This window comes from Camelus bactrianus, chromosome 20 (assembly GCF_048773025.1).
Source record: "Camelus bactrianus isolate YW-2024 breed Bactrian camel chromosome 20, ASM4877302v1, whole genome shotgun sequence".
In the NCBI taxonomy this organism is placed as follows: domain Eukaryota; kingdom Metazoa; phylum Chordata; class Mammalia; order Artiodactyla; family Camelidae; genus Camelus; species Camelus bactrianus.
Genome location: NC_133558.1, coordinates 4,559,564 through 4,582,506, shown reverse-complemented (window position 1 = coordinate 4,582,506; position 22,943 = coordinate 4,559,564). Strand labels below are relative to the sequence as shown.

Here is a 22,943-nt window from a genome sequence, read left to right as displayed (position 1 = left end):
TTCCCCTCTCTCTCCTGGGCCTACTTCCTCCAGATACAAGGACTAGAAGAAACAAACAAGGAAGCAGAGGTTATCCTAAACAACGGATGTCCTCCTGGTGGTGGTGCTGGGGACCACATTTGATTCACTCTGGTTCATCAGATGCTGCTGCCCTCTGCCGATATGGTGGCTTCTGTATACCCAGTACACGTGTGTTTTGGGGGGGGGGGGGAGGTTAGCGTTGGTGTTCAGGTTTACTCCTGCCTTCTCCATGGCTGAGAATCCCCCCAGAAAGGGTACCACGTATCTCTTTGGCACCGACAGTGGTCCATGCCCTCAATCATCTCCCCAAGTTCAGCATCCCCTGACTTGCTCAGATGCCTCCTGGGAAGCCCTCCTTCCGGCCTCTCATCTAATATCCATGCTCCTTAATTTTGAGCCACGGAAACAACTGAAGTCCTTTTCCATGTCCCCTGAAGGCCAAAGAGAACTACAGTGAAGCCCCCAACGTCTACCTTCTTCATCCAAATCATGTTAAACCACGGACCTCACTCACCCTGCTGGCAAGAGTCAGAAAGCCTCTCCCATTAGAAATTTCAGACAGAGGAGGCACCAGTTTCTATGGCTACATGGGCTCCTAAACACCAGGGGGCGCATGTCAAGCCCCCCCCCAACCCCTGCAGCACCCTCCTCCTGTGGCAACACCAGAGCAGATAACAGGTTTCCAGCTTCATGACCACGAAGCCAAGAAGTGAGAGCCCAGCCTTCCCTTCTTGGGATTCGCTCATCTCTACAAGCGATTCTCTCGATGCTCCCCATGTGCACTTGGCTTTGGGGGAGAGAGGCCCCCGCCTCCCTGGTGAGGGAGTGAAAAGGCCATGCATGCCCCCACCAGGCTGCTGACTCCTGACTCTGTCGGACCCCCCGTCTGCTCTCCCTGGGAGAACGGGGGAAAGGCGGGAGTCACGGCGGAGGGCCGCAGGGAACCCCCTGCGGCCTCTTTAATAACCCTTGGTGGCATGTCTGCCCCTAAACATGGGCAGTTGCTGGGACTTATCACTTCTCTGTCCTTTATTTTGGACCCCCAGTTTCTCAGCCAGGAAAACGGTAAATGTCTCATTTTGTGTGACAAAGAGTCACTGGAGGACACTCCAGGGAGAGGGGATGGCATATGCAAAGGCCAAGGAGCAAGAAAGACCTTGATTCCTGACCAGGTGATCCATATGCTTGATTTTCAACGGCTCTGAAATCTGAGTCAAAAGCTGGGGCTAAAGGCACAAAAAGAGGCCTAGCTGTGGAAAGCCCTACACGCCCTTCTAAGGAGTAAAAATCAAACAACAGGTGATGCACAGTCACTGGGGAATTCTTTGCAAAGGAGTGACAAGACCGAGTTTGCACGTTAGAAGGGTGAGCGCTGGCAGCTGGCAGGCAAATTATGTCCATGCGTCTAGAAACAGGAGGAAAGGAAGGCAGGCTGTTGCCATTCAGGCGAGAGAGGAGAAGGACTCGAACGATAGTGAGGGCAGCTGTGAAGTGAGAAGGGAACAGAGGTGAAGGGATGTAGGGAGTGGACCAGACAGGTCCCTGTGGTTAATCCGCTGGTTTCTGACTTGAGGAACCATGTGGCTAGCAGTGATATTTGCAAAGACAGCATTCAGCAGAAGAGGATGATGGGTTCCGCTCTGGGCGGACTGAGTCTGAGGCCCTCAGAGGACATCTACGTGGACATCTACCTGCTTGGACACCCAGGAGTATCCCTCAGCATCACCTGGCTGAAGATGCTGATTTGGACGTTGGAAGCATGAGTGGGGAGTGGGGTAAGCAGAGAGGGGTAAGAGCACTCAAGACAGAGTTCTAGGGACCACTGACAGTTTAGCAGTAGGAAGAGGAAGAGACACTAAGAATTTACCACTGAGGTAGGTGGGAAACGAGGAGAGACTAGTGCCATGCTGTGGGTTAAAGAGGAGATTCCACGGTGAAAATGCTACAGGACGTGCCAAGTAAGACGCGTCAGAAGAATTTCCCCTGGACATAACCATCAGAACAGCATCTGAGACCTCAAGAGAGTGAACTGCAGAGAGAGTAGCAGCTGGTGCAGAAGGCAAGTCAATGGAAAGTGAAGAAGTCGACAGGACAGGAGGAGAAGAAGGTCTCCTGTGAAGGAAAGACAAGACAGGAAAAGCTGGAGGGGCTGCAGGTCAAGAAAGGATGTGTGTGGGGGCAAGAGAGTGTGCTTGCTGATGGGTCTACTGCAAAGCAGAGAAGGGGGGAGAGAAAGCCTTTGAGGGCGGACTGCAGTTCTGCCCTCTGAGATGACCGTGGATTCTAGAGATGCGTACTTCTTCTTTTTTTTAAAATCATATTTATTTATTTATAATTGCAGTACAGTCAGTTACAATGTGTCGATTTCTTGTGTACAGCACACTGTCCCAGTCACAGAGACGCACGCTTCTAAACTAAGCATGGAACTTACTAACCTCTATTTATCAGCCTCCTGAAGTATGTGATACTCCAGTAGGATTTAGGAGCCAGAAACTTAAATTTCCAACTTCTAATTCTTTGCCTAAATCTCTGCTCTTAATCCCAAGAAAGGAAATAAAGAAGCCAGGAGTCCCGTGTGGGCTCCACTGAACACCCGTGAATTCAATCAGTTCCTCTTGCAGCATAATAGCCACATCTAGCATTTTGATAAAGTCTATAAGCATCTTCGAAAGCACGCCTAACTGTAAATTATTAATCATCTGAATCAACCAGTAACTCTTCCAGTATGCCCCCCAAGCCTAGATGAACCCCAAACACTGCCCGTGCGGAAACTGACATCAAATCATACCCATCAGTTTCCTGAGGACCCTGCCTATCGAGCCTTCTCTCCACCTATACTTCAAAGTAAAATAAAAAGAAAAGAAAAGAAAAAGAAGTCAGACTGTGATTTCTATTCTCATGTCAACTTTAAAGGGCATCAACTGTCTCTTTAAAAAAAAAAAATACATTCTAGCAAGAGGGGATAGCTCAGTGGTAGAGTGCGTGCCTAGCAGGCACAAGGTCCTGGGTTCAACCCCCAGTATCTCCACTAAAATAAATAAGTAAGCCTAATTGCCTCCTCCCAAAATAAAAAGTGAAAAATAAAATTTAGAAAAGGAGATATATTAAAAAATAAAAATAAATAAGTTTTTAAAATAAAAAAATTTACAAGTACGTTCTATACACATTAATACTAACATATTCTTTCTTTAAAAGGGTGTTTACTTAGATCTGACTTTTCAAAACCAAAATCAGTTTTCTAATTTAGAAAAATTGTTCTTCACCACTATATATCTAGCCAGTTCCACTGAAAGGGCTTTTCATAAAACTAGAAAAATAATTCAATAGACCAACCTGATGGTTTATTTTTGCTAAGTTTCTTTTTTCAGTTTTATAAGACTGCAGACAGATAAGACCTGCCAACACCTGTGTGTATCATCCTGGTGTCTAAAACATCCTTTGTAACTGCCAAATATATGATAAAACTGTCAAAAGTCTGTGGAGGCAGCTGGTTGAATCTTGAACCCAAAGTCAAAGCTCTGTTTACTCTATGACAGTGTAAGACTTGCGACTTTTACAGCATATGGAAAGTAAAACCCTCACCCCAACTTCTTTTTTATTTTCTTTTATTTTATGCTATGGGGGATTTCTTTCCAAGTGCTAAGCATTTATCAAGTTGCTCTGTTCCTAAGATGAAATGCTATACATATTTTTTTTTACTTTTGACTAAAGTATAATATACTTTCAAGAAAGTGCATGTATGTCTTCATGCACAATTCGGTGAGTTTTCCCACACTGGGCCCACATGTATAACCAGTATCCAGATCAAGAAACAACATGACCAGCCTTCAGACCCGCTTCCAGCAACTGCTCATCCCAGAGAAACCACAGTCCTGACTTCGAATCATCAAAGTCGCTGTGCCCGGTTTGGGACTCCATGTAAACGGAGTCACGCAGGATGCCGACTTGTGTCTGGCTTACTCGGCTCCACGCTGCAGTTTCAACGCCTTATTAATGTGTCTGTAGTCGAAGGTGAGCCTCTACAGCACTGTAGTTCTCAGTCAGCCATTCAACAGCTGTTTGTCAAGCTCCCCGTGTGTGCCAGGAGCGAGTGAATCTTCGTTCCTATAGATGACATTTCAGTGCCGCCCTGTTGACAGAAAGTCAGTACAGAAAACTAGTTTCTGAACGCGTCTTTCAAAGCGGATTGCTTTGCCAAATTGAATTTCAACAACTTAAAAAATAATCGCAAAATCATGATACACATAAGGATACAGGCAACATTTTGTTTTTCTTTCAATAGGCACAACTTCCATTTCTATTCACATTCTCAGTGTTTACTCAGTATCCTGTGTTTTCTCTCATGACATTTTGTGATCAAAACAATTTTTTTTTAAGATTTGTGAATCTGAATTCTTGGGAGCAGTTAGTTCTTTGGGACACTTTGTTCCAAAGCAGGTGGTGTGAGTCCAGGGACATACTGAACCTAGCTGTGAATCCCAATCTTACCACAAATTAGCTGTGTAACTTTAGGCAAGTTCTTCAACCTCTCTGAGCTACTTTCTGCATCTACAAATAAAATGATAAACCTACATGATCTCTACAGAATCTCCAAGTTCAAAAATTCCATTAGTCTTTCTTAAAATAAGAACTAATTATACAGTGCTGTATTATTTAGCCACAAGAAAAGAAGGAAATCCTGCCATTTGCGACAACACGGATGGACCCTGAAGACATTATGCAAAGTGAAATGTCAGACTGAGAAAGACAATGCTCTTTGACAAGTGAGTATATGGATCTCATGTATACATAGAATCTAAAACAAACAAACAAACAAAAAAACAAACTCAGATACAGAATACAGAGAACACACTGGTGGTTGCCAGAGGCAGGGTGGGGACGGCGGGAAATGGATGAAGGGGGTCAAAAGGTACAAACGTTCAGTTATCAGATAAGTCCTGGGGGTGTGAGGTACAGCATGGTGCCTGTAGTTAACTTTCACATATACAACACAGTATTGTTAAGAGAGAAGATCTTAAGAGGCCTCACCACAAGAAAAGAACTTTGTAACTCTGTGTGATGATGGATGTTAAATAATCTTATTGTAGTGATCATTTTGCAGTATATAACGTATCAAATCATTATATTGTACACCTAAAACTAATACAATGTTATACGTCAATTATATCTCAGCTTTTTTTTAACATTTTTTATTGATTTATAATCATTTTACAATGTTGTGTCAAATTCCAGTGTTCAGCACAATTTTTCAGTTATTCATGGACATATACACACTCATTGTCACATTTTTTTCTCTGTGAGTTATCATAACATTTTGTGTATATTTCCCTGTGCTATACAGTGTAGTCTATTCTACAATTTTGAAATCCCAGTCTATCCCTTCCCACCCTCCACCCCCCTGGTAACCACAAGTCTGTATTCTCTGTCTGTGAGTCTATTTCTGTCATTCAAAAATCCACAAATGACAAATGCTGGAGAGGCTGTGGAGAAAGGGGAACCCTCCTACACTGCTGGTGGGAATGCAGTTTGGTGCAGCCACTATGGAAAACAGTGTGGAGATTCCTCAAAAGACTAGGAATAGACTTACCATATGACCCAGGAATCCCATTCCTGGGCTTGTATCCAGAAGGAAATCTACTTCAGGATGACACCTGCACCCCAATGTTCATAGCAGCACTATTTACAATAGCCAAAACATGGAAACAGCCTAAATGTCCATCAACAGGTGACTGGATAAAGAAGAGGTGGTATATTTATACAATGGAATACTACTCAGCCATAAAAACCGACAACATAATGCCATTTGCAGCAACATGGATGCTCCTGGAGAATGTCATTCTAAGTGAAGTAAGCCAGAAAGAGAAAGAAAAATACCATGTGAGATCACTCATATGTGGAATCTAAAAAACAAAAACAAAAACAAATTATATCTCAGCTTTAAAAAGAGTTTCCTGCTCTTTCTTCCATTACAATGATACAATAAACCTCCTAGCACAAAACTATTTTCAAATCACTTTAATTTTCCTAGTTTTCAAGTATGTGTAAGCACACACAAAACTAGTAAGGGAAGCCGGCTACAGAAAGCAAAAGCTCCATCTCTTTAAATTAAAAAGGAGTCGGTGCCTCTGTGTTCTATAGACCAATCTCAGATGGCCCACTGGCTCAGTAGTGTCCCCCATTTTCTGTAGAGTAGATGCCTGAACACAGTGCATAAAGAAGGATCATCTACTTGCCTTGGAGAGGGAGTTCCTGACCACACCCAAGGAGTATTATAGAAATAGAATTGTTTTTTTGGCTAACACACTTGCTCCTAGAAGAAAAGCTCCAAAATTATATTTCCACATTTTAAACTGAACTTCCAATACCCAAAATGCAGCACTGAGTCTGGCCCCAGTGGCGGCATGCATTGGATAGCCCAGCTCTTGCCAGGGAGCATCCTCAAGCCTGAGCGATGGCAACAACAGAACATAAAATCTGGATCTACTTCCCAAAGAGAAAAGTCATCAGATGTGTGGCCTTCTCCCGTGGTTCTGTGAAACGTTTGCTTAATGAGGTATCTCACGAAAAACACCCAAACACGTTAGTCCTTAGAACTAGTCTAACAACAAAGCTTAAAAACACAGTAACTGAGGAGATAAGGGACAAGTTCCACCGTGTCTACTGCGTCCCCAGAGGGCAGAACTGGGATGTTCTTCAAGTTTCAGTGGTGATTAATAACATGGAGCCAAACATCTAAAGAATGTTGATCAATAGACTAATAGATTGTCCACTGAAGTCCATGCCTGCTTTCCAGCCGGTCAGCCCGAAGGCCGATGGCCTCATGTCATGAGCAGACGGAGGAAAAAGCAAAACCCAAAACAGAACCAAATGATACGGGCTCTCTGACACCTCCGAGTGGGAAATTACAAACATTTAAATCCAACCCCAATCCTATTTTTGGTTTGTTTGAGGGAGAGATATATCAACACAGATATTTTTTTTTACCTCTGAAAAGTAAGTCACGACTGACGTAAAGCAAACACCCCAGAAAGGAAAGTCCGCCGTCCCCAGGCTGCAGTGGGGTCTGGGGAGGCGCGCTGACGCAGCTCGGAGGTTCAGGTGCCAAACAACAGCTGAGCTCATCTGTATGCAGTTGGTAAATTTGCAAAGGTAAACTACGAGAAATGTTGCATAATGACACCATAAGGGAAAAAAAGTCACTTCTGGGTTCGCTGTTCTTTAAACTCTTTGAATTCTTGCTTCAGCGGCTCTGTTGAGTCACAGCGGTGATCCGTGTTGGCAAGAACCAAAAATAACACGACGAGCTGCAAAGGTTACGTGGTTGGGGCCAGCTTTTTATGGCCACACAGCAGCGCCTTTCTGTGGAGTGGAAATGTAACATGTAGCTTGTAAGGGAAATCTTTCTCAAGCAGGTTCTTATTCAAACTTGTCTCAGGTCTGCCCAGAGGGTTGTTTCTGCTCTGCTGAAAGCAGGCAGCTAAACACAGAATTTAAAGGACACAGTTATCTTCGAGGGACCTTCTCTGAACCTCCAAGGCTGGACAAGACCCCTGACGGAGAAAACTTCGCACGTTCCTTAAGCAACACAAAATCAGTTCGACATCTGACTTTGATTAGAAAACATAAACCCTTTTCAGAATCTTTCCCCTTCCTTCCTTTCCTCCCCCCAAAATGGCACTGCTTCAGTTTTTCCAATCATACAGTGATATTTGGAAAGTTCCATTTGCTTCCATTAAGAAAAATACAGAGAAGGGAAAAATACATAATAGCCATCTATCATTTTGTATGTGGGGCTTAGTTACAGGATTCTCAAAAAACAACTGTGTTATGTAAATAATTTAGGTCTGAGGGTGATAAGACTATTTGGCTCTAAGAAACGACTGGTATATTCAAGGCATGACTCGTAATCTCTCAACAAGGGGTTGCTTTGCCCTGAATTTCCTCTCACTCATTGCATTATTCACACAACACATATTTATGAAACACCCAGCATCCTCCAGGCTCTGAGACACTGAGGTGAGGGGCATCAGGCAATCAATCTAGTGGGAAAGACCGATCAGAATCAGAGGATCACAAAATAAGTCTGGCAGAACGACTGCAAACAGGGCGCTATGGGAGAACGTCGCACTTCAGAGCACGCGAGTTGAACCTAATCAAGGAAGTCAAGAAAGGCATCGCTCAGCTCAGCACTAGTGGAGCAGAGACGGAAAGGGTGGGGCAGCTCACTGGGAGTGGAGGGAGCAAAGAGCGGTCCAGCTGAGGACCGCTGCTTCCCGGAGCAAAGTCCCTGCGGGAGAGCCCGTGGTGCATCTGGGGAACTGGAAGCAGGGCTGGGTGGCCGGGGGGGCTGAGCAGAGCCCCAGAGAGGGTGGGGATCAGGGGATGGGGCTGGAGAGCTGCTGAGGGCAGGGACCACGCCGGGACTAGGAGCCACTAATAAACATTTCAGTCTTTCTCCTAAGAACAGTAGGAAGCCATTAAGGTATAATAACGAGTAAGCAGTGGGTGACTTAAACAGATTTCAGTTTTGTGTTTGTCGTACAAATGAATAATTGACTTAAAAAAAAAACTCCAAGCAATCCAAAAATGAATCATTGCCTTAATTATTAATTATTGCTAGGAACATCCTAGCAACACAATATTAAGAATAAACTTGGTCCATGCCAATTCCTAGCAATGACAGACAATGATTCTTCTCTTCACCGTCATAGAAAGTTGACCCAAACTCCAGTAACCTTTGCCATTCGTCATGTCCGTTTTGGCCAATCCCAACTCACCTAGTTCCAAAACATCGGGGAGGTGCTCGGGCAAGACAGGTCCGATGCCCTCAACAGGCCAGTCAATCCAGGTAGCCTCAATCCTGGGGCATCTCCAGACGGACATGGGGAGGAAAAGGCAAGGGCCAGAGGCAAATCCCAAGAGCCGGAGCAGCGACTGCCTGTCAGGATGGGAGAGTCTAAATGGAGCTATCCTGCCAGAAGGCACTCCGGTGTCTGGGTGTGTTTTGTGTGAAAGTGCCCTCAGACTCCCTGACACCGCCCTGCCACGCTAAACTTCCGGGTTCTGCCTCCCTAAGCAGAGATGTGCAGGATGCTCCACATCCAGCCCACTGGGGGTCCCATTATCCTGCCCTACTCCAGTGGCTACCAGCCCCTCGCCAGTTCCCAGCCTGGCTGGGGTCCCCAGGCAACCCCGCCCCCAGCCCTATTCCCCACCTGCCTCAGCCGGGTCAGGTGCAGGGAGGCACCAGCCAGATCGGGCGGCCACCCCCGCCCCCAACACATTCCACATCAGCTGCCAAACTGGTCCCTCTGTCTTCCTGGCACCTCGGGTTGGGTGTACAGGTCGTGCGTCACCTCCCTAGTTTCCTGATGCAGGGGATACAGAAGCGGGGTGTCCGCCCTCAGCAAACGCAATAATACCCTCCCCCTCTGCCACCCCCTTGCCCCTAGGGGAGCCCCCTCACTGGGGAGTCCGTTACCTCCGCACGGGATACATGAGTCTGCTGTCAACACCCCATCTCCCGCCCCTGCTCTATCTGTCCCCCTCAGCCCAGCCCCAGACAGAGGGGGCAGGAGACATGATGGCGGTGGGCTTTTGTATCTGAATTTGCCGTCTTGAACATAAAGAATCTACCTGCTGCTGGGGGACGAAGAAGGTGAGTCCACCCCTTGGAAGTCGCGGCCTGTTTCCAACTGGCTAAGGCCCGCCCAGAGTCACAGCCTCAAGACATCAACATCGAGGGGAAAAAAACCAAAAACGTATGCAAAGTTCTCCCCAGGGAAAAAGTGTTTTTGAAGATTTTTTTTTTAAGAATGTTTCCAAGAACGAGGAGGGGGAGATGATGACGGGGAGGCAAGGCCCGCTCTCCCCGCAGCCTCCCTGCACGAGCTGTCCCTGCAGAGCAGCCCAGTGCAGCCGGGGAAACGATGCAAACACAGGGGATGGAGCAGACCCTCGACCGACAGGGACGGTGACTGGCAGCGCTGGAGGTGGGCTGAAGGAGCGCAGGCCACACATCGGTGGGGGAACCAGGTCGGAGGCTCCAGCAAGGGCTCCACCTCACAGCAGACTAGTATGATGAGGGACCCCGGGACTCCTGTGAGCCTTAGGCGTTTTGGCCTTCCTGGTCCCTTGGTATAAAGACAAATATATTAATACTACATATTAAGACAGATTCTTCCAAAGTGAATCTTTTTTCTTCTGCCTTTAGAGGAAATGAGAAATTATTCTTGGATCCCTACAAATATGGTGGGGGCTCAGCTCTGAGTCCCCTGTGTCCAAGGGCCAGGCTGGCCCTGACTGTGATAACTGCCCCGCGGAGACCCATTTACACACCCTGATGCTTCCAGTGCTCAGTGTGCAGGTGGCCCCGGGCACACAGAACCCTCCTCCACGCTCCTCTGTCACAGCCCTCACCCTAACAGTGTGATGATCGCTCTCACATCCCCGTGAGTCCTGGAGCTCTTTGAGGGCAGAAATGTACCCTGTGCGAGCCTTCCTTCTCACTTAGCAAAGTGCCCAGCATTTCGTAGCGACCAGATGAACACCTGTTAAGTGAGTAAATGTATTGAGCAGGAGTTGGTTGAGGCTTGGCTGAGAAGATAAACCCAGTCATGTCTGCTTGTGGTTGGAAGACGGGTGAGCCTGGTCTCAAGCCCCTGCGATGACCCGTTTGGCGGATTGCTGGAGAACGCAGGCTCCGGGTTAGACCTCTGAGTGCGAGCTCAGGCTGAAACTTCACAGCCCGGCAGCTTAGGGCACGTTGCCAAGCATCTCCAAGACTCCATTTCTCCACCATTAAACTGGAGGATCATGGAATTAGGAGATAATGGTGTGGGGAACTCAGCACAGAGCCTGACCTTAGGAAGAACCAGTCCGTGTTAAATGGTGCAGCCACTGTGGAGAACGGTATGGAGGTTCCATACAAAATTAAAATATTGAGTTACCATATGATCCAGCAGCCCCACTCCTGGGCATAATCTGGAGAAAACTCTAATTCAAAAAGACACACGCTCCCCAATGTTTTTAGCAGCCCTATTTACAATAGCCACTGGAAGCAACCTAAATGTCCATCAACAGATAAATGGATAAAGGTGGTACACACACACACACACACACACACAAACACACACACTGGAATACTACTCAGCCAATGAAATAATGCCATTTGCAGCAACATGGATGGACCTAGAGATTACTGTATTAAGTGAATAAGTCAGACAGAAAAGACAAATATCATATGATATCACTTACATGTGGAATCTTAAAAAAGTGACACAAATGAACTTATTTACAAAACAGAGATAGACTCACAGACTCAGAAAATAAACTATGCTTACCAAAGGGGAGTGATGGGGAGGGATAAATTAGGAGTTTGGGATTAACACACACAAACTACTATATATAAAATAGATAAACAAGATCTCACTGTATAGCACAGAGGACTATAGTCAACATCTTGTAATAACCTATAATGGAAAAGAATCTGAAAAAGAATAGATACACATATATGTGTATGTATAACTGAATCACTTTGCTGTACACCCGAAACTAACACAACATTGTAAATCAACTACACATCAATAAAAATAAACAAATATAATTAAATAAATAAAAACAACCAGTGCACGTTAAAAATTGTCATTTAGCCTGAATCTCTTCATCTGCAAAACAGAAATCAATACATCTGTGTTCCAGGGGCACTGTGAAAATGAAGTGACATAAGAAAGGCTGGAGGGCTTTCTTACTTGCATCGCAGTGAGAAGGTATTAAGACAGCAGAAAGCACGCAGAGACCGGAATCTGTATCGCAGCTCCAACTCCTACAAGGCCTTCAGCAAAGTGTTTCCGTTACAGCACCTTACTTTATTCACCCACAAAATGGGGGTAATGCCTACCTCAGAATGTGGCTTTGGAGATAAAATGATACCAAGAATGTGAAAGATAAAAAGCTTTGTAAAGTCCACGGTGCTATTAAAAAAAGTTCCCGCCAACCTCTCATGACAAGTATTCAAACCAGCAAACCTACCGTTTAGGTTCAACAGTGGCCATCACTGCTCTCAGCCTCGTTCCTCTTAATTCTTTCCAGTCTCCCTTCTTTCCCCCTCCTCTGCTTTCAGATTCCTTTGGGTTTTCACGTTGTTTCCCTGATGAGATGGGCCTTGGAGTTTATGCATGTTCTCAACCCATTAAACTTTGGCTAATACCCATTGCTACTCCAAGGTCCCTCAAATGATTCGTTCCTGTGGAAAGTTGAAAATCACTTGAGGTGAAAGAAACCCTCTGGAAATATCTTACTTCTCAAATGGAACCACCCTGGTCTGTGTTGAATGAGAGAACATCAAAGTCACCAGCTACTCTATTCCCTTCCCCCACCACCGCCCCAACCCCCAACAGACACAGGAGGATTTCCTGCCCGATTATAAGGCTATTGTTCTAGGTTTAGGAGGAAGTTGTAAAACAATAAAATAGAAAGAAAAAAAAAAGCTCTCTGATAGGTTTATCCTCAAAGGTAAGGTCAAAATGACCCTCACTGCCTTGCATTAAGCCCCCAAAAGAGTCAGGCCTGACTTTGCTCTCAGACCTCAGGCATTACCACCCCAGCCAGTGACTCACCCTCCCAGAGGAAAGGGTGGGGCTGCTGAGAGTAAACAGTGAGCAGGACACCTAAGTCTGAGAACCTTGGGAAACTCTCTGGGGAGGAAGCCGCCCGGCCCCACGGATCATCAGGATGGAGATTTGGGCTTGCTGGAGATCACTGAGGACCAGCTCTCGATAACAGCGCCAACTTTGAGCTGAAACGCTAGAAAAGTCCGCCTGTGATTCAGCAAATGTCTCCTTTTGATTGTACGGCCATAAAGTGTAATTTCCTCAAATTTCTGAAGTTACTTGGAAGGATTCTCCTTTCTTCCCCGTGCCATCTGCATCTTCCCCTCCCGACACCTCTTCCCTGGCACTCCAGACCTGAGTGGAAGTGGGTTAACGCTCCTTCGTATGAGCATTTCCGCATCAACTCTACCCCCATGCCAGACGTGTCATTGTCTAGAGGACAGACGTCACCCAGAGCTTAAAATCCCTCCTCGAGGGGGCCCTTCGGGGTTGCCCCCTTGGCCTGGCTTCTCTAAGAACCATCAGCCCTGCTGGGTGCCCCACCTCACCTCACACCACACAGGTGGGCCCAGGGGCCTTACCTGGACTAGAACACTGTGCTTACCTCAGGGCAGAGGCGCGTTCCTCGCTCGCCAAGGTAGATGCTCCCCAGAACGAGGAATTGGAAATCGGAGACTGCTAGTCAGTTTCTGTTTATGACTGAACAGAAGTCAGACTGAAACTGACTGAAGGTGGGGGACTATGAATGTACAGGAGCTGAGAGAGAGCCATCTTCTGCCGTCTGCACCGACGCACAAGACCTGACGGTCCACAGACAGATAACAGAGCCCTGGGAGATGAGCCAGAGAGAGAGAGAGAGAGAGAAAGAAAGAGAGAGAGAGGATGGGAGGGGAGGGGGGGTAGGGGAGAAAGGCCAGTTTGGATGTCTGATGGCTCCTGATTCCTGACTCCTGCCCCTACCCCCGGCCCCCATACCCATCAGCTTCCCTGTCCTCAGATTCCACACCTGTATCTGTGTAATTAACTCCCACCCTTTATCTCAGCTTGTTCAGGTTGATTTCTGATATTTGCAACTACAGTAGACATCAGAGTTGCCTCCTTACAAGGCACTTCCCATTTCTTGGCGACTACCTGGATTTTCTTCCTGTTACCCGCATTTCCTCAGTGCCACATACGTGCTGTAAGGGAATGTGATTTTGGAACAATGCGTATGACTCAGGCTTAAGTGAACCCATCAGCCGTGGAGGCCAAGGAGATGTGAAGAGTGGTCTTCTGGGGGCTTCCAGAATGACCCCTCATTCACTTCAGTGGTCCTGATAAGATGTGGGCAGACCAGGGAGTTGCTGACATCTGTGTTATAACCACAAAGAGGACACCACAGGAGGCTAAGTGGAAAGATGGAAAAGAAGCCTTGTTTCAGAAGACATCACTGGGCTGCCAAATCAAACCATTCCCAGCACCCACCCTCTCTCAGGCTATCCACTGACATGGTCCAATAGACCCCTTTAACTAAGCAGCTTAACCGAAATGCCCGAGACACTCCTCAAATGTACCAGCTTCCACTGCAGTAACCCCAAACTACCTCAATGTATTCTGGGAGAATAAAAAGGAAAATAAGAAAAGAGTGCTTGACTGACAAATCAGAGGTTTCCAAGATACTGTCCCTTTTCTGTCACTAATTACCAATGGAACCTTAGGCAAGTCATGGACCTTCTTTGAGCCCAGTAACTCATTTGCTAACGTTCTGTGATTTGAATTGTAGACCCTTAGCTCCAAATTTAATTGAGTCCTACGGGGTAGTTTATCATTACATATGTGAACTGGCCTATGCTCTCAAACTCAGGAACTAACAACAACAGCAAAACGTCTGATTTGCATTAAAACTCTCACCACAAGGCAAGAAACCCAGGGTTCGAATTCTAACATGGAGAGGTAGAGAGAGGAAAGGAGCAAATACAATTGAAGAGTCTTCCGGCTGAGCTCTGTTCACAAAGGCCAGTCCTCGGGGCATTTCTGAGTTATAATAACCAAGGAATCCAGGGTTGGGTGGGCCTGCTGGTCACACCCAGCCGAGTGACATCCTTCACTTGAGCTGTGTGGTTGTGGGCGACGCCAACAATGGAAAGAGCAGCTGGCCCATCAGGCTTTGTAAGAAGGATCTAAAGGCATAATATTTAATTTAGGCTTTGAACTAGTTGGAGAACACACTGAACTCCTAAAAGTTAGTATTGGTTACCGATATTATTTTTCAAGACGTTTTTTGTCAGAGATTGTTTTGTTTTTCCCTTTCGTGGCGTGGTTACTGCTAAGAAAATAAAACCTGCCCCAACCCAGAAACTCAGAACTGATACTCCAGTTTCTCTCACTGGAAAGAATAACAAAAACAAAACCAGCATAATTGCCTTCCACCACAAAGGGCACATGCAAGATTGCACATGTACACACACACACACACACACACACACAAATTCATAAAGAATCTTGGACCCAATTGTGCAGGAATCACAGACCTGCCATATGGATTTACTTTTCCTGGAGGCGTCCAAATATTCAATTTTAGAGCAGACTTTGGTACTGTATTTTTCAAGAAGTTCCTTCTCCCCACAACTTTAAGTATAGCTGAGCAAAAGTCAAGCATGATCTCAAAAGAACAAAGCAAGAAGAGTTCACAGATCACCATTTGGTAAAGTACCAGGGAGGTATCGTATGACAGGCTCAGTCTATCAGGCCAATTTTCAGACCGATGTCTACTCACACGAGGGAAAATAATACTGCAGGAAAATATAATTCTAGAGAGCATTAAAAAATAGTACAGCGTGCATTTCCCAAGTGCCTTTAGATTAGCTTAAAAAAAAGAAAGGTAAAAAAAGATGGTCAGTTTGGTTGGCCAAAAATGTATTTCAAACCAAAAATATTTCACAACTTTCTCAACTCACAGTCTCCAAATTTGAGGACTATAAGAAATTATAGTGATTACCCATCCAGTCTCCACATCTATACTTATATAGAAAACTAGTTTGAAATATGACTAAGCCTATTAAGGGTGCAATATTCAATAAAGGATGATTTTGTTTACGTGAAGCTCAAAACCAGGCAAGACTAATCTATGGTGTTAGAGGTTGGAATATTGGTTCCTTCTGGGAAGAGGAAAGCGGGTGGTGGCAGGGGGCTCTGGTGATGTTCCTTCTCTTGATCTGGATGGTGGTTAGTTAAGCACATGAGAGTTATGACATGTATAATCAAGCTGTATGTTTATAATTTGTGCATTTAAAAAAATCTGTTTAGCGGTGGTGGGGAGGTAATTAGGTTTATCTGTTTATCTAATGGAGGTAGAAGGGGATAGAACCCAGGACCTCATGCGTGCTAGGCATGCACTCCACCACTGAGCTATAACCTCCCCCAATTTGTGTATTTTTTACCTGTATGTTATGCATCAACCTAGAAGGAGTTTATTTCTAAAAAAAAAGGATCTGGGTAATCAAATCTAAGTCAAGAAGCAAACAAACAGAAAGATGTCATTTTCATTTTGATCCAACATTTAATTTAGAAACACATTAGCTTTTTGCTCCCTTTTTAAATTTATGCACAGTCAAATTCACTGTTTTGGTGTACACTTCTATGACTGGGACAAATGCACGAAGTCAGACCCCCTTTATCAAGATATGGAACAGTTCCCTCATCCCCAAAGATTGCCTCAAGCTGCCCCTTTGTAGTGGACCCCTCCCCCCACTTTCAACCCCTGGCAACCACTGATCTGTTCCTATGATTTTGCATTTCCCAGCAGGTCATAGAATTAGAACCACAGGAAATGTAGTCTTTTGAGTCTGGCTTCTTTCACTTAGCAACAGGCACTTGACATTCACCCACGTGAACCAGTAATTTGCTCCTTATTGCTCTATTCTGAATAGTATTCCAGTATTTGGATATACCATCCTTTATCCATTCACCAGTCAAAGGACACTTGGGTTGTTTCCAGTTTGGGGCATTCATGTGCAAGTTTTTACATCAACAAAAGTTTCCAGTTCTCTTGGATAGATACCCAGGAGTGGGATTACTGGATTATATGATAAATGTATGTTTAATTTTATTTTAAAAACTGCCCAATTTTTTTCCAAAGTGGCTGTACCATTCACATTCCCACCAGCAATGAATGAGAATTCCAATGATTCTGCATCCTTCAAGCATTTAACATTGTCTTTCTTTTGAAAGTTATTCTAATGGGTGACAAGGCCATTTTCAAAGAAAATATTTGCCCAAGATTGTGCTAATAGTACACATAGTAAGTTTAAAGTAAAGAAAAAGATAGCATACATTAATACAATTCTGAGGCTCTCCTCCCTTAAAAATAATGAACCACCTTTTCAATCTGAATTTCTTTACTATTTGATATAGAGTATCTTATATTTACTGGCTATTTGTATTTCTTTCACGTGAACTGCCTGTTGAGACAATGTGCTCACTTTTGTATTAGTAGTTTAAAAGCTAATCTGAGAACTCTGTATTTTATGGAAATCAGACTGTCACTGTCATTATTTTGTAAATAAGTTTGCACTTTTACTTTGTTTATGAAGTTTGTTGCCACAAAGAGATTTTCTTCAGTTTAGAGTCAAATTTATAGAAGGCTCTCTTCCACCCAAAGATTATTTTAAAATCCTCACCAATGTTTTCTATTGTTTTTTAACTTCATTTTTTCTTCTGTGTAAACACTGATCTACCTAGAATTAATTTGAGGGTGACAACTAAGGAAAGGATGTCAACTAAGTAAAAGAAATTAAATCTGCAGGTAAAAGACGGAAAAAAATTTTCTTAAGATTAATAAGCTTCTATCCAGAAGTGTTTTTTTATTTTAATTTGTTTCTTTAGTCACTGTTGTTTGATGCTACGCTCCAGCGTTATAACCTTTTGAGACTTTTACTCTTTTTCAGCTTTAATTAAAACTGAATGCAATAGAGACTTCTTGGGGAAATGTGGTATCAAGGTCTGCTCTTAACTGAAATATTCAGAATGTAAATGTAAATTTAAATGACATAACTTGATCTTGAGTAGCTAAACAAGGTACCCAACACCATTTATTTTATTTTTAAATTATTTTAATTATTTTTTTGGCAGAGGGGAGGTAATTAGGTTTTATTATTTATTTTTAGAGGAGGTGCTGGAGATTGAAACCCGGGACCTCATGCACGCTAAGCATGCGGTCTACCACTTGAGCTATACCCTCCCCACCTAACACCATTTATTTTAAAAAAACTCCATTGGGAAAAATGTAAATTCAAATGGCAATAGTTTGATCCCAGTAAATGTAAATTCAAATGTATCGTGTTATCCTAAATAGGTGAGAATATTCCCTATTTAATATCTGTTAAGCAATTCGTATTTCCCCTCCACTGACTTGAGGTGCCACTTCTATTATATAATAAATTCCCATTTGTTCTTGGGTTTGTTTCTCGATCCTCCATGATTTTTTCTCAGTCAGTCTATGAAATGGACACTTTCACAGTTTCATCACGTTATGTCTCTAAACATGAAAGAGACTGACCTGCATCTGTTTGTATTTTATTGTGAAAATCAACAGATACAGAAAAATGCATAAAATATGTAAAAGCATTTAAATAAATAGTTATAAAGGGAACACCTGGTAAACACCCCCCAGGTCAAGAATCAGGACTAAAATTTGTTTTTTCACATTGCCTCCCACAAAGTTCCTATTTAAAACAAAAATTATCAGCTAGTTCTGATGGTTGGGCAATCACATTTCAGTCATTGAGTAAAAATTTGGATGTAAATTGATTGTGGAACTCCCAAAGCTCCAGTAAATAAGAAGCACTTGGTTAATTTTGGTATTTTTTATAAATAAATGGAGTTTGAACCACCTTATAATTCCATATTGTACAACACAAGATTTTTTCCTTACTGCATAAAAAGATTTCTCTAAGTAAATCAATCTTGTAAAGAAGAACATTTAACCTCGACCCCTTTTCAGATGTTCAGAAGCATTCGTTAATTTATAAACAGTTAGGTCTACACTGTCCAACATGGCAGCTACCAGCCAGAGATAGCTACTTAAAGTTAATTAAAATTAAATAAAAATTTAAAAATTCAGTGCCTCAGGTGCACTAGCCACATTTCAAAGGCTCAAGTGTCACATGTGGCTGGTGGCCACCCCCAGGTGCTCAGCACAGATACAGAACATTCTCATCATCACAGAATGTTCTGCTAGTCGGCTCTGGTTGAGACAGACCCTCCTTGGCTTCCACAAATGATCTGGAATATCTTAAAACACTAATCTGGGTTGTCTTTAAAATAGCCAAGATATACAGTTAAGATAAACATAGGAAATAGAGGTCAGAGATTACAGAGAGAGAAAAAGAAATGTCCTAGGAACAGGTGATATTATACAATTGGGTACTAAACCTTCTAGCCTTGTTTAGCCAAAGTTGAACAAAGAAACAAAACATTCCATGAATCATATAGTTCTCATTAGGCAGAAGGAAACATATACTTTTATTTGGCAAGAGTTCCTATTTCCTGGCAATAATATTTGGAGACAAAATATTATGGGGAACCTTATATCAGTGGCTGGACTATTTAGGTGGCCTCTGCTCACCCCACACACCTTGCAGTTGACTCATCACATCAAAAATGTAGCAAAAATCCTTAGTAAGTGGCGTCGATTTTCCTGAAGGTTTTTCAAAGAGATGGAGGAAAGAATTATATCACCCAGCATGTGGCCAACCCTTATCCAGTTTTGCCTTAGCTCTCTCTGTCCTTGTTCCCGAGGACTCTTCTCCAGTCCCCCTTCAGCTAAGTTTTCTTTTCCGCCTCTTCCCCCATTCACCAACTCCTCACCAGCCTCTAAAAATTCTCTTTATTGGCCCAAGCAATTCAGCTCATGCCTTTCCATGCCCACCTCACTCAGCAAAGCAAAAGCTCAGGGAGGACCCAAATGGTGCCCCACGGAAATGCCTCCAGCCTGCTTCCGGGATATTTCCCTTCATCTTGCCTCGAAGGAAATACTGAACCACCATTTTGAATAATGCCTTTAACAGCAATTTTGAAGACCAAAAAAAGTTTTTAAAGCTGAGGCGGTGACATTATAATTTTGTTGAAGCACTTCTTTAGAGAATTAAACTAGTCTGGTCCAAGTATTTTGCTTTCTGGTAAACTTTGTGGCCCTCTAGACAAAATGGAAAAACAAACTGACATACATACAGGAAATGATACGTCCTCCTTGGGCAGAGGGAAGACAACAAGTTCTCATTGGGAGGACATTCTCTCTTCTGGTTCTACAGCTGGTGACATCTGGGACTCAGGGGAAATGATTCTCCAAGCCCCAGGGATTGTTAAGAAACAGATCTGAGATCCCCACATATGTCCATCTAAACAACTCCATTACACCACAGTGCCTCCCTTGTTGACCACAGCACGGGAGAGGAGAGAAAGCAAAAGGTCATCATGGTAGCTTCCAAACCTGGCTCCTTCTCAGAGTCCAGTTAACCAACTTCAGTCGCCATAATGAATTCCCCTAGAGAGGCAGCCCTCTGTTGACACCACACACTTCAGAGGAAGGAGCATAAAAGATGTGGCCCCTGTGTTTCCCACTCTTCTTTGCAGGTGGACATTAATTAGAAATCTATCTAACTCTCCCAGACTTCAGACAGTACTACAGAGCTACAGTCATCAAGACAGCATGGTATTGGTACAAAAACAGACATAAGGACCAATGGAACAGAATAGAGAGCCCAGAAATGAACCCACAAACCTTTGGTCAACTAATCTTTGACAAAGGAGGCAAGAATATACAATGGAATAAAGACAGTCTCTTCAGCAAATGGTGTTGGGAAAACTGGACAGCAGCATGTAAATCAATGAAGCTAGTACACTCCCTTACACCATACACAAAAATAAACTCAAAATGGATCAAAGACTTAAACTTAAGAAGTCTACCTAGACATTGAAATCATAGAATTGTAGAATTGGGAAAGATCCCAGAGCTCATCCAGCACAGCTTACTGCCCCGTTATCGATGCGGCCACGGGGTCCAGGGAAGTGAGGTGTTTTGTTGACGATCACTAGCAAGTTTGAGGCAGAACCAGAAGAACCCAAAGTTGCCTGCAGCTCCAATTCTTTAAATCAGAGACCACAAATCATTGTCCTGTACTGTGCTTTTAACTTTTTAATTGTTTGCTAAGTTTTTTAAGTCAGGAAATATTACCCCATAAGCCTGCATTTCTGACTTAAAAAAAAAGATCAGATTTGCTAACACAGAATCATGCTGCCTCCTTTAGGTGAGCTTTGAGCCCCTGGGTTCCTAACTGCTACGTGCTCCCCACGCTCCAGGTCCATGCCTGATGTATTTTTGAAGCCCCAGACCAGGGTCTAGGCTATGATTGCTACTTAAAGCACATGAATTTTTGAATGAGTTGAACGCATTGACATTTCACTATCGAAGGTCATGAGAAGAGGCACCGTCTTTTTCTGGCTCACGGTTTAGCCCTTTATCCTGAGGTGCTGGCTCGCTGGGTGACATTCACATCCGTGGAGACCACCTGGCCGCCCACGCCTCCCTTGGGTGCCCGCCCACCTCAGCTCCAGCCGCCTTCACGCTGCTCCCCCACATGTCCCGGGCAGAACCTCGGAATTCCTTTGAGGCGTGAAACCGCCAACATAGTTCTCCGACCGAAGCTCCGTCTTGTTAGTTCTGTCACCCCCCTGCTTCCACCCCACCCAGGGAGACACAGCTCTCTGTCCCTCCCTTGTCGCCCAGCCTGTCACCAGCGCTCCCCGCTACCCCGTGCTGCCTTCCTCCACCAGCCCAGGCTCTGCACTCCAGGTCACAGAATCTCAGAATGCTTTTTCAGATGCAAAAGGAGGACTGCGGTCTAAGTTTCAGAGCACTTTTCACAAACGTTTTTAGGGCCCAAAATGTGTAATTTAGCAACTTTAAACAAATGCCCTGCTTTGAGGAGGTTTTTGCTCTGCACTTTATCTTTGTTTTGGGTTTTTTTTACCCCTTGTGCCCGTAATGTTTTCTTTGTTGAGCACAAGATTTGTGTTGTGGTGTGTGTGCGTATTTGAGTTGTCCATCAGATAAAGCACAGTGTTAACCTGACTGAAAACTCCGGGTTTCTCACGTCTAGGGTGACCAATTAGAAGAGGGGAAACACCATAGCCCGAGCTCGCCTGCCCACTGTAGACGCGTCACATTCGAGCACGCGGAAACCTCAGACAGCCGGCTGCAGAGGCACGGATACCAGCCACGACGGGGGACGTGTAAGGAATTGTGCTATTTCCAAATAAGACAAAGGCCGCAAGTGGGAAAGAGAGAGAGCTGAAAAAAAAAAGAAATCCAAATTTCATTAACGTAACAGTTGCCAACAAACTGAATTACCTTTGACAGTCATACTTGCATGAAAACAGCTGTTCTCACATGTGTGTCAAGAGATCCAAACATCTAAAATTAGAGTGTGAATGGTCCATTGTTTAGTCTGCAAAAGGGTAAGACTGTGTAAGTGAAGATACCATTGGAAAAAAAGGTACTAAAAAGAAAGATTCCAATAGAAACCTTCTAATAAAAACGCAAACGCGTGCACAGAAACTTTGCCAAAGACGGACAAGAGAACAAAGATCCTGAGGGAAGAAAGAAGCAAAGTGAGAGAAGGTGGTTCAGGGGCTCAGAGGCCTGAAATAAAACTGGAAAGGAGGAGGGGCCAGTTTCGTGGCTGCGGCGGGAAGGAGGGGTGCTCGCAAGAGGGACATGGTCCTCCCCCAGTGCCCCAGCAGAGCCACTCCCAAAGAAACATGGCGAGAAGAAGTAAGAAAAACAAGAGCTGGCGTGCCTTGTAGGGTCATCTTCCTGCTGTAACAATGATCATTTCATTATTATGATTAGGATGAATAGCTAAAGATGTATATTTCGCCCTCATTTTTTTTGCCAGAAAGCAATTAAGTCAACAATGGAAGCCAGAGAGACTCCTGGATCTCCCATTTCCAGCATCGCCCTGTGATGTGGTGCATCCACAGCCCCTCCCTTCAGAGCCATTTCATCCGGACACGAACCAAACCACAGCTGAACCGTCCCCAAAAAACGGCACCGGGAAGTCAGCCAGGAGGATAGCTGAGCTCCCCCACCGTGGGATGCGCCAAGAGCAAGCCTGGAAAGCTACTTCCAGGGGAGACCCCAGCAAGACAAGCAAGCGGCTTCAGAAACACCGCGTCTGGGTACCACAGACGTCCTGCAGCCACACTGATTCTCCGTTAGCCGTTTTCACAGCACGTCCTGATGACTTAGGGTCAAGAGGAAGGAAGCTATGT

The 22,943-nt window shown here is 44.4% G+C and overlaps 1 long non-coding RNA gene across 2 annotated transcripts; it reads right to left on the bottom strand.

The window, feature by feature from the left end:
- Positions 1 to 578: 578 nt before the first annotated feature.
- LOC141574193 (uncharacterized) lies at positions 579 to 21,344 on the bottom strand. 2 transcript variants are annotated; one of them, XR_012500938.1, is made up of 5 exons: positions 13,237 to 21,344; positions 12,052 to 12,265; positions 8,799 to 8,959; positions 5,609 to 7,380; positions 579 to 4,150 (listed from the first exon to the last, which is right to left on the bottom strand). It is a non-coding gene; the product is annotated as an uncharacterized LOC141574193 (long non-coding RNA). The 2 variants fall into 2 exon arrangements; XR_012500937.1 differs by having other exon boundaries at positions 580 to 4,150; positions 12,052 to 21,342.
- Positions 21,345 to 22,943: the final 1,599 nt, after the last annotated feature.